At 40.0% G+C, this 18,240-nt stretch overlaps 1 long non-coding RNA gene and 1 pseudogene across 2 annotated transcripts in view; both read left to right on the plus strand.

The window, feature by feature from the left end:
• LOC310891797 (adhesion G-protein coupled receptor V1-like) overlaps positions 1–15,181 on the plus strand; it is a 74,727-nt pseudogene extending 59,546 nt beyond the window's left edge. The window contains exons 34-47 of the transcript in view: positions 1,223–1,386; positions 1,950–2,043; positions 4,059–4,137; positions 4,627–4,765; positions 5,270–5,411; positions 5,898–6,160; positions 7,748–7,923; positions 8,765–8,889; positions 9,767–9,933; positions 10,019–10,162; positions 11,407–11,514; positions 12,001–12,253; positions 12,882–13,004; positions 13,213–15,181. The product of the transcript in view is annotated as an adhesion G-protein coupled receptor V1-like (transcript). The remainder of the gene's footprint in view (positions 1–1,222; positions 1,387–1,949; positions 2,044–4,058; positions 4,138–4,626; positions 4,766–5,269; positions 5,412–5,897; positions 6,161–7,747; positions 7,924–8,764; positions 8,890–9,766; positions 9,934–10,018; positions 10,163–11,406; positions 11,515–12,000; positions 12,254–12,881; positions 13,005–13,212) is intronic.
• Positions 1–18,240, plus strand: part of LOC310891811 — a 294,710-nt gene that overhangs the window by 268,256 nt on the left and 8,214 nt on the right. The gene's annotated exons all lie outside the window — the stretch shown is intronic.

Below are 18,240 nucleotides of genomic sequence, written 5' to 3' on the forward strand. Positions count from 1 at the left end.
CTCTGAATTTCAGGAAGTCAGCACCTTAGGAATGTCACATGGAAAAAGTTGTGTCCAGACCATTGAATTCAATTTATGTCTCCTCTGACAATTTCTGATTCCTCTTTGAATCAATTTATCCATTAACATCCTTTAAACTATATAGTATTCAATTCTACAATACAATAGTGTGCTTCATGAAAAAAAAAAATGAATCTTGTGTTTGTTGCCTGAAAATAGCAACTTATGTTGTGAGAAAACATGTATAATAATTTCCTATTTGCCTTTTTGGACTATATTTACACCTCGGTGATAATCTGGCTGTTTCTTTTGCCATACTTGTTTTGAAATGAAGTAACATTTACAGTGCTTTTCAAGATCTGGAGACACCAGAGAGTTTTAGAGACATTTTAATGACACTATTTTTCCATTTATTTTTTAATACCAGTCCATACTCTAGTGTACTCTTTGAACACTATTCAGTAAACTAATGTTTTAAGATAATTGTTCATAGTAAGTGCAAGATCTCTCACTGAATTAAAATAAGCATCGTTACTTATTTATTAATTAGGACTCTTTTATCTCTTACATTTTATTTCATATAGAGCAGCTTTTAATTTCATCTATCATTTTATTTCAGGTTCATACTCCTTATGTTTGCCACTTGACTTACCCTACCAGATTAGCGAGAGGTGGCTTTATTCTCAAAACTATAATGTATAACTTTTCTGCTTGGTAATATTTATCCATGTGTCCCCTAATTTTGTTCTCTATTGAAGTTTGTCAATCTACCCAGGAAAGTATCTAGATTTATTAATCTGTGTTTCCCAGCACTGTCTTTAGAGCCTTTCTTAGATATCTGTCATTCCCAAAAAGTGTCCTTGTTGCAAAAACTCATATTAATGGTACATGAGATGTCCCAGTTAGTCTTTCAGCAATTTCATATTTATGGTCCACAGAACTTCAAATTTCTGGATGCATTTGGACCCAATGATTTTTGAGTCCTATGCAGACAGACAAGTCAGCAAAGGTCAAATTGAAGGCATATTGATAACGGTAACAAAGGTACACTAGCTCCAATGTACTTTGGATAACTCTTTTAATCCTTCTGTTTTGCAGTTAGTCTTTTTATTTTGTGGATGAGAATTTGATCTCTTGTCTTTATCCATTCCAGTGAACATTATATAAGAACTGAAAAACAATTTTTTTTTTCTTTTTTTTTTTCTCCTCACAAATTAAACAGGTACTATCAATGTTACTTATGCCACAGTTACAGGATTGCTCACTGTAAGTAATCAGACAGAAGAGACTGTGGCTGAACCAGGAGCTGATTATGTACCTGCTTCTGGCTCACTGATTTTAGAAGAAGGAGAAACATCAGTTGCCATAAATATTACTATTCTAGAGGTAACCTCTAAACCCTTTAATTCTGTACTTTTCTGTATGATTTCAAAAGGGTAATATTTTGGGAACTAAAGCTTGCAGCCATTATTTGAAGCCCTGTGTTATATTTCACTGTCATTTAGAAAGATGGTTTCAATCTTAATATTAAAATCACAAGGGATCAAATAGTCACAGAAAGCAGCTCTACCTCTGTCTAAAGGTAATAAAGTTGTCTCATTAAAACTTTACCAACTATCTAGTAGTATTTAGAACAGTGTGCTTCATGGCTGGCTACAGGCTCATACTTTTTCATTGCTGGAGATACATGCCTCTAAAATCGGTCAGTAATTTATTTGCAAGAATAGTTTAGCGTCACCACAGGATCTTTTTCATGATATATAATGTCTTACTTAATTCTTCCACGATAATCAGTTTCAGACCCAATAAAATTATTTCAGGAAAACAGAAAAATGAATTCTAGTGTCACAGTAATATTAGAGACTTGTTGTGTGATCCTTTTTGGTGACTTCTGTGGAAGTTTCTTAAAGGACAATGAGAAGAGGATGTACTGTATTTGTGTTTTGCAGGATGATATACCAGAGGTGCAAGAATTCTTCTTGGTTAATTTAACTTCAGTGGAACTCATCATGAACCATTCAACGTCATCCCCACCTAAGCTAGGTAAAAACATCTTATAGCAAATTATTTTTACTTTTCCTTTTTAATGGTTTATATTATATTACCTTGGGAGATTACCATTATTCCTCTTACTTACCAACTATGCTGAGATGAGACATGGTTATTTAGAAGAAACATCATAGAATATGAAATAGATTTATTATTACACTTAATCTCTTGCTTTTTAAACTCTGGGAAAATTTAAATTAATTTTCGTAGAGGAGTTAGTAATTATCAGTTGGAAAGGACAATTATTTGAAAAGTTTATTGGTGATTTTTTCATCTGATTTTCATTTACAAACTACAAAATGGAAAAAAAAAAGTAAAAAAAAAACTTTATGTGGCTACTCTGCTCACTCTTTTAAAAAAGTCTGTTTTTATTCTTTTATCACTTTTAGGAAACATATTTTATGGTTTTCCTACTCTTGCAATGATCTTTATTATTTGCTTAGTCTGCTTCTCATTTTGCTTCTTCAGAATTCAGTAGAATAGTAGTCATTAGCTTTAAGAACTGTTGGATTATCCTGTGGTACTAAAGACTAGTTATATAATGTCAGACATCTTCTTTGACTCTTTTCCCTTTTCTTTGCATGCTTATAGAAGTGACTGAGTTAATTCGTTACAGATTGAAAGGTAACTTGCAAGACTCATTGCTGATTTGTGAATAGTTGAGTCTAAAATATGAAAGGAGTAGCATATAAGAATGAAAGATTCATCCAAACTAAACAGTGTTGTATAGTCTCACTTTCTCTTTGGCTGTCTCCTTGAACCATGACCATTTAACACTGATGTGACACTGCATTGGGTCAGCTTTACTTACAATGAGAAAATAATAGTTTTAAGTCATAAGGAAAAAATGTGTTCACATAACATGTCAGTGAATTCTTCTGGTAGAAGAAATAGCCTGACTCAAATACGTGTGTCCGCGTGTGTGTCTGTGAGCAAACTCTTACAGATCCTGGGTGAACAGATCTGACTTCAGGGTGACATGAGAAAATGCAGGAGTGAAGCAGAAATGTCTCTAATTGCCATTACTCCCTCAGGATTTGTAAACCTCAGTAACACTTCTGTTGTCTGTGTAGAGCTATTGCTCATCGTCATCTCTACCTCATAGTGACAGGCTTAGATTCATGGCAATAATCTTCTACTTTTGTTCAGTTTTATCTGAATTGATGGAAAAATGTATATGGATCTAAACATAATATACTTATGGCAGACTCGGTGAAGTCAATTTGGTTTTAGAAAGTAAGTTGAAGTTTATAAAAAGTAAACAAGTAAGTTAAGGTAGTTGTGTGGTGCGGTTGTCTGAAAAACAACAACCTATTTTCTGAGAAGTATTAAGTTTTGACTGTAAAGTTCTGGTCTCTGAAGTTAGTAGACTTTTCTGACATTAACCTATTATTTGGTGTTTTTCACACTGCAGTGTATTCAATTACGATTTCAGGCTAATTGTAAATACCTGTATGTCTTTATGGAGCAGTAGAATATTACAGTATGTGAACACCCCACAAATAAATTAATAGTTGTGTATTTGTAGTGAAATCTGAGGTGTGCCATTAGAATGTATGATGAGGCACTGAAGCACAAATAGAAGATGAAATGCTGAATCATTTATTATTCTTCCTCATTGTCTTTCTCATACTCAGAATGGCAAATGCAAAATATTGAATGTCATTGTAATAAACACTTATAGTGAAGACAAATTAAGATTCCATCGCAAATCTAGACTTTATTATTTTCTAATGTTTTATGTGCTGTTTAACTTTCTACATTTTCCTTAGTCTTTTTTTTTTTTATGCATTATTAAATATTACAGTGCTAATTCAAGACGCATTATTGCACTTCTAGTAGTAAGGACTCTTTCCAGTTATCTTGCCCACTCCCATTTTCTCCTACACATTTTTTGTAAAGACACTGTAATATTAGTACCGATTGAATAAATGCTTCTGTGATTCTTGAAAATCAAGAAAATTGATTTTATTGTTCTTTAATTTTTGTCTTTCTGTTTTGCCTTTTAGATGTGGAAGGTTTAGCTTCTCAAATTGTTATCGATGCTAATGATGGTGTAAGAGGAGTAATTGAATGGGAAGGTACCAAGTAAGTCTCATCTTCCTTGAAGAACTTACTGTGCCAATTAGTGATTGGTGTTGCCCATTTTCTTTCTAAAAGTAAAACTCCTGTTAAAAATAGGGCCATGTCTTTGAGATGGTAAAGTAATCATTCAATTCAGCTGAACTAGAAAGTGGGATTCCCACACTGAAAACAAAAATTCACTATTCATCTAATCAGAATTCTTTTACTTATTACTACTTTCACTGTTGTCCTTTTATATCACCAATTTGCCTAACCTCCCCAGCCTGCATCAACTCTTCCAGCCTCACCATTCATGTAAGCAAAAACCAAAACAAAACAAAACAAAAACCTCGTGTTACTTAATTCAATTTAGATAAGAGAAAAAAGGTAAAAAGGATGCGTTAGAGAACTATAATGTAGGGAATAATTCAGAGTGAAAATGTAATAAAAATGTACTATCTTTTTCAAAAGAACATAATCAGTGAACATTGAGAATTATTCTTTTTATTTTAGTTTTGAAGTTAGTGAATCTCATGGGAATCTGACAGTAATGGCTTACCGAAACAGAGGATCATATGGCAATGTGTCTGTATTTTTTTATGCCCAAAATTTGGAGGCCCAGCTGGGTTTGGATTTTAATGTAACCTCAAGGGTAAGAAGCAACTCTAAATCTAGTACTTTTTATTCTTTCAGCTTCCGTAAAAGAATATCTTCTTGATTATTCTGCAGAATGATCAGTAGTGATGCTAGATGTTTCAGCTTGTTTCAGTTGCTTTGGTAATCTAAATAGAATGAAATAAAAATATTCTTATTCTTACTATTTATTTCTTTTTTAAAAATATATTTTTTAATATAAAGCAAAATGTAAACTTTCAAACATCGATTTCAAATTTAATTTTGATTAGACATACAAACTTTTTCATAGACTATTTTTGCAACAGGACTTTCAAAATAAATTATTCTTTCTTGTCCTCATTCTGTAATGTGCTGAACCTTTATATTTCTGATTCAATCAGTTTATAAGGAACAGAGAATATGGCTCTTCCTATGCTTTCCCTTCCTTCCTATTTCACAGAATTCTGTTTACCGTAGTCAAAAATTTCTGTGTGATATTAACTGATGTAAGTATTCGGTGCTTTATGTGTTTCAACGCTAGACTCTTTTTTTTGCTGATGGAGAAAGGCATAAATCTGTTGATGTCATGATTTTTGATGATGAGATTCCTGAAGGTGATGAGAAGTTCCAGTTAATTTTAACAAATCCATCTCTGGGGCTGGAATTAGGGGAGAACACAACAGGTAAAACTTAGTTTTAATGTTCCATTTCTTTAGAATTCTGTGGCACACATTTTAATTCCACTTTTCTGAATAATCATATTTCAGAAAGCACCATTGTCCTGCTATGGTGAATCTTTATACTCCTTTGGAAGGTTCTGAAACATCCCTGTGAAATCTGTGCAATTAAAAAGTTTATATGTAAAGCAATGAATCAGAAAGCACGAAGATGAGTTTTTCAATGTGTACTACCTCACTGAACTGAGGTCTTTTTAGAGAGTTCATAATCCTTTTCTAGGAGAGACTATATTCTTCCTGTCTAGAGATCTTCCTAGTTAAAGTGAAATGCCTTCCCATTCTCTTCAGGTAATGTCATGGACACATAAGCATTATATACACACTAAAGGAAGAATGTATTTGTGTTTATGTTATGTATTATGTTACTATATATGTATATTTATATTTTACTATGTTAACCAAAGAATATTTTCATTATTTCTTTTTCAAAAGCTACAATTACTATACTTGCCAATGATGATGGCCATGGAGTTTTGTCATTCAATAACAGCAATCACTTCTTTCTGAGAGAGCAAACATCTATCCATTTGATGGAAAGTGTTGCAGTATTGAATATTATCAGAGAACCACCTCAGGGAATATTTGGCGCTGTGACTGTTCAGTATCTTGTAAGTGAGATTAATTCTTCAGAGGCAACAATGGATTTGACCCCTTCTCAAGGATATATTGTGCTCGAAGAGGGAGTCAGGTTCAAGGTAATATGCTAGTTATTACCAGAGAAGTCTAGGAAGCTTTTTTTTTGGAAATATTGGAAAGATTTCAGAAATGTCTGTGCTTTATCTTCTGTTTATTTTTTCTACTTCTTTCATTCATAAAGTGAATTGAGTCATGAGCTGTGACTGATTTCCTGTTATTATCTGATGTGGAAGTGTGTGAAAATTAAATGGGCTCATCTTTAGGTGTTTCTTAGTTTGTAAGGGTTGAGGTAAATTGAAAACAGTACACTATAGATAACGTTCATGTGTGCTTTGGAACAGTTCTTTTTATGTAGTCAATCTATAGCTGAAATGCAAACTTACTTTAAATTAAAGTGATAATTTGCAAGCCTAATAGTTAAGATCAAAGTAAAAATCCCATTCTGTAATTTAACATTTTAGTTAGTCTGAACTAAACAGAATGTGCTGCAACAAATACAAAAAGTAGAACAGTTGTCTGTCTTAGGATTGGAAAATAACTTAAGTATTAAGCTCACTGCCTCTATACTGTCCTCACAAGAATGTCAGCTACAAAATGAACTAGCTTAAGTTTGTGAATCCTGACTCTTCTAAGGTTTAATCACAATTCGATTTATTTATTTTTGCCAGTAAAGCTGGTGAAGCTAGTGTTAGCATATTACAGGCAATAGGATAGAAACTGAGACAAACTTTTCTTGGAAACACTGGTTTTCAATTTCTGGCCTTTAGATGCATTTGGAATCACAATGCAGCAGATCTATAAGAAGTTGGAGCCTTCTTAATATAGTTGGTAAATATGGTTTATTGTGGAAATGAACAGAAATATAAAACATTGTAAATTTTGTATTATTTCCAAATGCATCATCACTAACTTTTTATTTTGTACAGCAAGGCTATGCGTACCTATGAAATTTTTTGCTTGTTTGAGTAGTGTGAAGGATGACAGTGAGCCCCAAATGAAAGTGAAGCACTTAGCTTTCTCTAGATTGCTCTTTGCTAGTTTGAGATTGCCTTTAGAAGACCTGATCTTCATCCACAGTGGTGTAGGAGAGGGAAAGAAGCATCGAGAGGAAAGAGTATTTCAAATCTCTCACTATTCTTGCTTTTTTTTTTTCCTTTTCCTTTTCTTTCTTGACAGCACCAGTAGTGAGATTACCCTGTTTCCCTGAAGATAGCTTAGCTGCCAACTAAAATAAATTAAAACCAACTTAACTGATTACACTTATAGCTGTGTTGTGAGTATAAACTACCCAAAAATGTATGGAATAAATAGAGAACAAAAGTATGAAATTAGGATCAAAAACTTCAGAGGATCATAGGATGAGAAAAGAAAGAAAAGAGAACAACAACAACGAAAAGTGAATATGCTCATCTTAGTGTTGCACCAATGGAGGCCACTAGATGGATGGCTTTAGAACCTCAGTCTGAACTCAGTCTGAGCTTGCCTCAATTCTGTCCTCTCCAGCTTCATGAGCTGCTCTTCTCCTGCTATGCTATCCAAAGCCTCATAGTGAAATAAATTTAAAAAAAAGGTAGCACATTCTGATAGAGCTGTGTCATCATCTGTTATCATGTCTCAATAACATTGTATGCTTGTTTTGTTGTCAGACGCTGCATATTTCTGCGGTACTAGATGAAGAACCAGAAATGGATGAGCACTTCATTGTCACCCTGTTCAATCCAACTGGAGGAGCCAGACTAGGCACGAGAGTGGAAACTATGATTACAATATTACAAAACCAGGCTCCACTAGGGCTTTTCAGCATCTATACAGTTGGAAATAGGTACTTTACACTGATCAGTAAAAAGGAGATAGTTGCTCATACTCCAAAGAGATAATATTTCTCTACAATTTTGTTTTTGATGGATCGCATTAAAGAAATTCAGCAACCCAATTTGTAAATCTGTAACTTTGAAAGGTATTGTGAAATACTATTACTGCTAAACAAAAGAGTAGAAAAATGCATAAAAAGGACTATTCATAATCCAAAATTTCAATTTATTTATTATTATTTTTCTTTATAAACTAATACTTCACTAGTGCCTACATATTCCACTGATAGTATTCCATGTTAAAAGTTCCAAACCTCATATCAGTGTCCAGGAAGTCATACGTTTTATAATTTACTTTCATTTTTAAACCTGTAAAAAATATACTTTCACTGAAGGCTGTTTTTCAGAAGCAAGTGACACATATGGACTGCCATTTTTAAAAACCATTCAGCTGAAACCATACAGATTAAATAAATTTACTATTTAAATAAAAAATGTATGTATGCTATTTTATTAATACATTGATGTTTAGAGTTAATAATTTATATTAATATTTAATAATAATATTATCTAAACATTTATTACGTGAATTTAATATACTTAAATTTCAGTCTGTTTAAAGATTTTGTTGAATTGCCTATGATTTTGCATGATTGTAGTAAGGATCATTGGGAAACCCTAATTAATGTAGCTACCAGTCCATCAGATACTGAAACCTGTTATTAATATTTTCTTTTTATTTCTGTTGTATATTCTGCATCTGGAATTGTACAGTAAAAATCTTATTTTTATTACAGCAATGAATATACTATAAAATAATTTTTTCCTTATTTTTATGATTCTCACATTTAGGACAAATTTCATCATAATTGAAGAAGCCAACACTACAGCTTATTTGAAAGTTTCACGGAGTAATGGGCTTAACGTTTCTGTGAGCGTTGAGTGGGAGACATCATCAGATACTGCATTTGGCATCAGTACGTTCACTTTACAGAGAATGTCCACTGCTTTTGTAGAAGTGGAGATAGTAAGAGAGTAGCCAAGCATACAGGAGATGTAGCTTGGGAATGTAAATTCAAGTATTCAGACACAATTCAGTTAATATTTTCCTATGTAAGATTTAGTAGATAAAATACTTTAGCTGCTTAAGAATCACCTTGTCATCAGCCACTTCTGCCAGTTTCAGTAATCTCTATTTCTGTCTTTGCTGCTAATATGAACATTATTGTCACTAGCCATTTATTTATTTATTTATTTGTGTGTGTGTAATAAAATTTGTTCCGTACTACTTGTAACTCAGGATCTTTCTAACACAGTATAAATGACATGTGACATGCAAGAGTCTAGCTCCTGGAGTTTAGTTCTGACAAGACGGTGCTTAGGGACCGTCTTGGAATAAAAACATGAACATGTTGTAAATGGGGAACAAAACATGAACATTTTGTAATTTGTCTTTTTTTTTTTTTTCTTTACTACTTGCTATCTAGCTAATTCTCTTGTTAGCTAAATTCCAAGATCAATTATTATGAGTCAGACTCAAATTGCCTATATGTCTTCCATGTGCAGTTGTAATGAATGAAAAATACATTTACTGCTTAACTCTCATTATATCCTTAGCATTGTAACATTTCTATGTATTTATATACACTTATAACAAATACTAAGACACAACTTCATCATTTCTCATACTAGGTCTGGCTTTGGGAGGTAAATAATGGGAATGGGGTTAGAAAAGATCTCAAGAGTAATATAATAGTAAATAGTGTTTTTATTTTATTTTATTTTATTTTATTTTATTTTATTTTATTTTATTTTATTTTATTTTATTTTATTTTATTTTTTACTATATTGCAGGGGGTGGTATCAGTGTCCTATCTGTCTTGCAAAGTTTTGTGGAAGAATCAGCATCTGGTTGGTGTTTCTTTACCTCAAGAGAAATCCTGTACGGTGTTCTGTTGCGTATGCCTCCAGCTTTGTTTTCTACTGTCTACCAGTGGAAAGGAGTATTTGTTCCTGTTGAGGTAAATGTTTGTTTTTGAACACCAGACATGCTAGTTAATAAGGAATTTAAGTCACAATCTTACTTTTTTTTTATTCTTCTTGCAGAATTTCAGTATGTGGAATCCTACAAGTTGTGTGTCTTTCCAAATTGGAGCCTCTTCCTACCTTGTGGTTACTCATGGAGGAGCCACACAGGGAGCTTCTAACAACAGTGTGTATGCATTCATGGCTGGACACAGATTGTTGTGGGTAAATCGATTTTAATTTTAAAATCTTAAAATAGTATGGGTTGGCAAGGACCAAGGGAGGTCCTCCAGTCTGGCCATGTTTTAGAAAAAAGCACTCTGTGTGACAAGAGTTAGTTTTGTGTCCTAAAATACTACATAACTTCAGTGATGTAAGTTTGTCATAGTTAGTTGTTTACATTGTTTGTATTTTTTATATATTTACATTTGAGGGTGCAGGGAGGATTACCTGGGAATCACAGAATCACAGAATTGTCTAGGTAGGAAGAGACCTCCAAAATCACCTAGTCCAACCTCTGACCTAACATTAACAAGTCCTTCACTAAACCATATCACTAAGCTGAACATCTAAACGTCTCTTAAAGACCTCCAGGGATGGTGACTCAACCACTTCCCTGGGCAGCCCATTCCAATGCCTAACAACCCTTTCGGTAAAGAAGTTTTTCCTAACATCCAACCTAAACCTCCCCTGGCGCAACTTTAGCCCATTCCCCCTCGTCCTGTCACCAGGCACGTGGGAGAACAGACCAACCCCCACCTCTCTACAGCCTCCTTTAAGGTACCTGTAGAGTGCGATAAGGTCGCCCCTGAGCCTCCTCTTCTCCAGGCTGAACAACCCCAGCTCCCTCAGCCGCTCCTCATAAGACTTGTTCTCCAGACCCCTCACCAGCTTCGTTGCCTTTCTCTGGACTCGCTCGAGCACGTCCATGTCCTTCCTGTAGCAAGGGGCCCAAAGCTGAACACAGTACTCGAGGTGCGGCCTCACCAGAGCCGAGTACAGGGGCACAATCACTTCCCTAGCCCTGCTGGCCACGCTGCTTCTTATACAGGCCAGGATGCTGTTGGCCTTCTTGGCCACCTGGGCACACTGCTGGCTCATATTCAGCCGACTATCAACCAATACTCCCAGGTCCCTCTCGGCCAGGCAGCTTTCCAACCACTCATCTCCCAGCCTGTAGCTCTGCTTGGAAGTGGGGGAAGAAATTCTCAAGCAATCAAGTCATAGAACATTTTCTGGAAAATGTATGATAAGTTATGTTAATTCTGTAAATTAGTTGCTTATATATATATATATATATATATAAAATATAAAGTTTTAAAAGCTATTTCATGTATAGTTTTATACATAATTTTGGAATTCTTAACATTCTATGCGTACTTTTTCTCACTATATACAATGTAATATAAAATGTATTTGTTTATATACATATGTAGATAAACATAGTCACCCTCATATTTCCCTTGCAGATACAGACTCTTTCTGTTCTGGATACCAGACGTGTGAAACATTTTGCAGTGGAGGAAGAAGACTATTTGATTATTGTGAGTCACACAAACAGTTCCAGTTCCATCCAGGTTTGAATATTCTTCAGTCTTCTCTGGCTTTAATGTGGGTAGTTTGCTTATTTCTGAAAGGATAATGAAAGGAAGTAAATCTATAAGCATGTATTTCTGACATATTATTTTTGTTTCTATTGGAAATTTATAACAGTTAAAATTCCAGACTTGTTTGGATGTATAAATACTCTCTACCTGAGTGTATAATTTACATCTGGTTTGTTTTTATTGCTACTGTTATTTCAGTTTTGAAATGTAGCATGTAAACAAAGAAGTAGCTTCTGAATATAAACCTGTTCCTCTGAAGAGCAGGCACAGCTTCTTGCAGTAGGGTTAATTACCAATTACTTACCAGTGGGCTTCTACTTTAAAGTACAGTCCACCTAAGAATATAGGAATTCAGTTCACCATAAATCTTCCCATTTTTTTTGGCATGTCATTTAGTTTTAGTTCTCTCGGTGCTAATTATGAATATATAAAGAAAAGATTTTTGTATTTCCACAGGTTTTCCAGTGGAATAAAGACATATTTGTTCTGCATCATCAGCTTCCACTTTATGGAGTTGTGGACATAGCCCTGTTTCCTAGAGGAGGCTTTACGTACCTGTTAGTTTCTTTGTCAAATACCAGCCAAAACATTCTCTTGTATCAGTGGTTGAACAACGAGTTTAGGAAGCTTCATCAAGTACCAGCAAAGGAAATAAAACATATGGAGTCCTGGATTTCTGGATCTGATGTCTTTGTAATTATTGCAAAAGGTATTTAGCAGAAAACAAAGAATGAGTTTGCTGAGTATACAATGGCTTGTTTGATAGCAAAGGCCTTTGTGGTAAAGGAGTTTAGAAAGCTATTGGAATCACTGCGGGGGTGACAGTACTCAATAAGCATTTAACCCTAGTAAGTATTTTATGAAAGTAATCTCTACTTTTTCTCTCAGAAAATAAAAGCCTTGTGCTTGTTCTCAAATACTTACAAAACAAATGAAATGCTTTCCCAGTAACAATGGGAAATAATAACTCTATTTAATCTACCTGCTTATCACACTCTTTCTAAGCTTTTCTGAGCTTTGTGCCACACACAGATCACTAGTCAGCAAAGTATACGTGTATTTTATTACAAGGTTGACATTTTATATGTCATTTTGTCTCTATGGCTACTAAAAAGTTTTTGTTGCAGTCCACAGGTTTCTTTGCAATTAGATGTTGTCTAATGTCAGTCTTAATGTTCTTGCATCGAAGTTATGCACCAAATAATAAGGAAAATAATACAATCAGTGTCACTTCATAATTAAAGCTGCCAGACTCTGGCTTTTGAATGGCCACCAGTGTGTGATTTAACTAAAAGGCAGCAAAATAATGTGAGTTTTGTCATTTTGTTCCTTGGTAGACTCTGGAAATTCTTCTGAAATTTTTGTCTGGGAGACAGGGCAGTCTACTTTTTGACACTTCCAATCTCTTCCAGTCCATGATGTAAGAAATATCCATGTCTTCATGCCTCCTTCAGGTTTAGGTAAGACTTAAATGAGATTTTTTTTTTTTCAAATCCTAGTATATAATGCTGGAATTTCAGAAATGCATGTCTTTATTTTTTCATATGTATTTATCAGACCTTAAAAGTCAGTGTAATCAGTGTTCTGCAAAGTGCACTTCTGGCATTAAGACAGTAACTTTTAAATATATGACTAAAAAAATATTCTCTTCCTCTTTGCTCCATGTAGTCCATGTCCTCCTAGCTGGTAAGGATATAACAACACTGTATGCTTGGAACTCTGAAGCGAACCAATTCTCTATAATGCTGGAAGCCCCATATGCAGATCATATCACTTCAGTTACTGCAAGGTCTCTGAACATCAGCAAGAGCTTGATTGCTTTGTCCGTTAACTCCAGCTCACAGATCTATGAACTGACCACTATTTCCAACCAGTCAGATTTTATACCTAGGTAGGCTTTTTTGTTTATATAACTTGTCTGAGACACCTTGCGTTTCTTTTTCTGTGATACTCATTTGTGATAGCGGAGACTGTTATGTTTCGTTGTATGGTGGCCTATTTCATTAGTGCTTGTTGTGGTTTAACCCAGCCGGCAGCTAAACACCACACAGCCGTTCGCTCACCCTCCCCCCTCCCTCCGTGGGATGGGGGAGAGAAACGGGAAAGTGAAGCCTGTGAGTTGAGATAGAGACAGTTTATTAAGACAGGAAAAAAATAACAATAATAATACTGATAATAGTATTAATAATAATAATGTGTACGAAACAAGTGATGCACAATGCAATTGCTCACCACCCGCTGACCGATGCCCAGCCTATCCCCGAACAGCCGGCCCCCCACCCCGACCAGCCACCCCTATATATTGTTTAGCATGACGTCAGATGGTATGGAATACCCCTTTGGCCAGTTTGGGTCAGCTGTCCTGGGTCTGTCCCCTCCCAGCTCCTGCTGCACCCCCAGCCTGCTCGCTGGCAGGACAGAGCGAGAAGCCGAAAAGTCCTTGGCCTGGTGTAAACACTGCTCTGCAACAATTAAAACATCAGCATGTTATCAGCGCTCTTCTCATCCTAATCCAAAACATAGCACCCTACCAGCTACTATGAGCTACTTAACTCTGTCCTAACTGGAACCAGGACACAACATGTCATTCACAAAGAAAAATCTAAGTGTTCGACTCCTGGCAGTCTACCAGCACAGACAGCAAAATCTGGCCTGCTGCGAGACCAGGAGATTGCAGGAGATCTTCTTGTTCACATCGCACATAGTGCATTTTTGGCACACTGCAAGATGTTGCTCAATTCGTGCCTTCAAAGAGGACAGAAAAAAGCTGCATCCAGTTCAGAGGCAGGAACAGCCCTTCTGAGAAGCATGTCCATCCCATCATGCTGACTCCATCCCATGGGAAGGGCAAGAGTCACACACATCAGGCTGAGCCGCAAGCTCTTGAACCATGTTGTGGGCACAGTCGTGGGCATCAGGGAAGAGCCCACAGTCCCCAAACAAGAGGAGAAGCACAGCCAAGTCATTTGAAACCCAACTAGAATTGGACAGCTAAATCAGCTGAAACTGAGGTAAGCGCCAAGGGTGCTTTTCCCCTGCAGTGACATGTGTCTCCCGGCAAATGAGACAGCAAGGACTGCTTGGGCTGTGCCTCCTGCCTTGAACTCGCCCAGCTGCAAGCAGCGCTGTGCGGGAGCTGAACACAAGTTCAGCAGAAGCCCTTTGCTGCTGGCTGGATACCAATGTTTGCACGGAACAGCTCGGACCACTTATGGTAGTGCTGGGCTAGCAGCTGCCCCTGGGACACGGCGTGACCCACAAGCGGCAGCAGAGGCTCTCGGCCTTCTCTGAGGCTCACCAGTGCCTGCCAGGTGTGAAATTGAGTGTCTCCGCTCTGATCCATCCCTTCCTGCTGTGCAGGTTACGGTGTGTCCACACATGGATTTAGAACCTCAGCTTCCCAAGTCTTATGGCGGACAGAGTGAAATATACCCACCATGTGCTGCCTCGTCTAACTCCTTTATGATCTCCTCTATGATGTCAGGGGATGTTGGGGAAGATTTTCTTATTTCAGCATTGTCCTTCGCTGTTAGAGGACCTGAACAGAAAGTAGGAAGTTAACTTTGGCACCAGTGCAATTTGGAGGACCAGGGCTTCGTTTGTGAAGTCAGTGAAATGACTACCCACCCCTGGGATACCAGCTGGGCTCTAGCGCAGGAAGCAGCCGAGGGTCTGGCAAAGCCCTCCCTGGGGACACTTCTGCAGCCAAAGCCCCGTGAGAAGTTTCTGTCCCAGCGCCATCTACATCAATAGCTCAGTAGGAGAGCATACCAGGGCTCGTGCCTTGACAGGGCACACACACGTGCCGGTCTATACCCTCCCACCTGCAGAGATGCCTGGCTGACGTTTGGGCTTTGAGCTGGCAGCTCTCAAAGGAAGTCAAAAGCCACAACTTACCCAGGCCATCTCCCAGAGCTTCAGTCCTGGAACCCATCTGGGAGCCTGGATCACCTTCGCCTTCGGTCCCATCTGTTGTGCCCCCCCCCCCCAAATCCCCCCCCCTTTTGTGCCTCCCCCAAGTGATCCCACCACCACCACGGGGGGGGGGGGCACAAGGAGGGCAGCGCCCCCCCCCGCCTCGTCTGTGCCCCCCCCCAAATTTTTGGGGGGGTGGGGGCTGTTTTCGGGGCCCCCCCACCCCAAAAAAAACCACGGTGGGGTCCAGGAGGGAGCGGTGTTTATGTACAGGCGGGGGGGGGGCAGAAGTGGGGGGGCCCCCCCGGGAGAACGAGGCACTTGGGTGGGGGGGGGACCCCCCCCAATGATCTGCCCCAAAAATCTGCCCCCAATGATTTAGGGTGGGGGGGGGGTCCTCAAAATCCCCCCCCAAATCATTTGGGGTGGGAGGGGCCCTACAATGCCCCCCCCCAAGGCCCTAAAGGTAAGGGGGGGGCCCCAAAATGCCCCCCCCAAATCATTCAGGGTGGGGGTGGGGACCCCAAAATGCCCCCCCCAGGGTGTTTTAGGTAAAGGGGGGTCCCAAAATGCCCCCCCCAAATCGTTTGGGTGTGGGGGGGGAGTCCCAAACAGCGGGATTTAGGGGATTTCCCCCAAAATTTGGGGTCGGGGGGGGCGCAGGGGTAAGAAATGTATTTTTTTAGGGGATTTTCCTCTAAATTTTAAGGGGGGGGGGGGCAAAACTGCGGGTTTTGGGGGATTTCTCCCCAAAATAAGGGTTGTTTTTTTTGGGGGGGGGTAACTGGGGTCACAAATGGGTTTGGGGGAGTTTTCCCCAAATTTGGGGTTTTGAGGGGTCCCAGCAGCAGCTTCGGGGGGATTTCACCCCAAAATGGGGGGGGGGGCACAAATAGCAGCTTTGGGGGATTCCCCCCCAAATTTGGGGGTCTTTTGGGGGGGGGGTCCTAAAAGTGACCTCACGGGGAGGGATTTTGGGGGGGATTTTCACCCAAAATTTGGGGTCTGGGGGGGGGAATCCTACAGGCACACCACAAGTTTTGGGGGAAATTCCCCAAATTTGGGGGTTTTGCTGGGGGGGGGGGGGGGTCCCAAAAGGAATCGCAAGAAGCGGCGGGTTTTGGGGGAATTTCCCCCGATTTTGGGACTTTTGGGGGGATTTCCCCAAATTTGGGGGGTTTCGGTGGGGGGGGGGTCTCAAACGTGGGTAACAAAGTGCAGGTTTTGGGCGATTTCCCCCCAAAAGTTTTTGTTTTTCTTTTTAAGGGGGTGTCCCCGTGCCCCCCCCCCCCCTTTGCGTCACAAGCAGCAGCTTTTTGGGGGCATTTCCCCGGATTTTGGGGCCGTTTCCCCGGATTTTGGGGCCGTTTCCCCGGATTTTGGGGCCGTTTCCCCAAATGTTGGGGCCGTTTCCCCAAATTTTGTTTTTATTTTTTTTGTTTGTTTGTTTTTGGGGGTGGGGATTTCCCTAAATTCTGTTTTTTGGGGGGGTCTCATTTGAGCCCCCCCCCCCTTACTGGGGGGCGCTCATTTGGTGTCCCCTTTCCATATTTTCAGGGGGGTGGGGGTCATTTGGGGCCCCCCCTTAAATATTTTATGGGGGGGGGGTCTTGAGGCCCCCCCCTCAGATTTTCGGGGGGGTCTCATTTGGGGCCCCTCCCCTCCATATTTTGGGGGGGAAGGCGTGTTCATTGGGTTCCCCCCCTCAAGATTTTTATGGTGGGGGGGCCTCAGTTGGGACCCCCCTCTCTTTATTTTGGGGGGGGCCTATCTGAGGACCCCCCTCCCGATTTCTTTTGGGGGGGGCCTCTCACTTGCCCCCCCCTTTTTTTTCGGGGGGGGGGCGCCCTCAGTCGGGCTCCTCGTCGCCGCCCCCCTCCCCCAGGCGCCGCAGCTCCGTGCTGGCCTTGTCCTCGCCGCCCCCCCCCGGCAGCAGCAGCAGGGGGGGGGTCCCGGGGGGGCCGCCCCCCCCCTCGCTGAAGGGGCGCCCCCGCGTCTCGGGCAGCCATAGGAAGGTGAAGAGGGCGAAGCCCCCCAGCAGCGCCCCGAAGAGCAGGAACACGAAGGGGCCCATCGCCCGCTGGGGGGGGGATTTGGGGGGGGGGCCTTGGGGTGCGGGGGCCCCCCCCGGGGCGTTTGGCCCCCAGAGAGGGGCTTCCCCCCCCCCGTAACCCCCAAATTGTCCCCTGTTGCCCTCCGTCCCATTGTCTGCCCCCCATTACATGACAGCGTAGCAGGTAGTCAGGCAGAGGGTTGGAGAAAGAGGAAGAAAATCTTCAGGGGGAGTCAGGGCCAGGATGGAAAAGAGAGGAAGAGAGATGAAGGAATGGCAGGCAAGGAAAGCTACCCGTGTTGTGGCCTGAATCTTAGCAGGGACAGGCTTTGATGGGATGTTTTAAGTGTGGGCAGGCTGGCCACTTCAGGTAGGAATATCCGGAGTGGAAGAAGGAAGGTATGGAATTAAGTTGGCTAATGACTGAGACTTTGGTGAAAGTACAGGCTGGAGAAAGACAAGAAGCGTTAAAAAGGGTTATGGAAGGTGTTAAAGGTGTGGTATGTAATGTTTGACAGAGCTGTTTTTTGAATGAGTTGGGAAAGTTGAAGGAGCAGGGAAAGAGGGTGTAGGCACTATCTAAGTAACAGTCTAGAGGTTTTGGTATATTTGCTGTGGTGTTTGGTCAGTTTCCCAAGTATCGAGAAGGGGGGGACGGGGGGGGCAGCCTGCTCCACCAGGGGCCTCTCCACAGGCCGCAGGGGGCTTCGGCTCCGGCGCCTGGAGCG

This window comes from Anser anser (assembly GCF_964211835.1).
Source record: "Anser anser genome assembly, contig: HAP1_SCAFFOLD_100, whole genome shotgun sequence".
In the NCBI taxonomy this organism is placed as follows: domain Eukaryota; kingdom Metazoa; phylum Chordata; class Aves; order Anseriformes; family Anatidae; genus Anser; species Anser anser.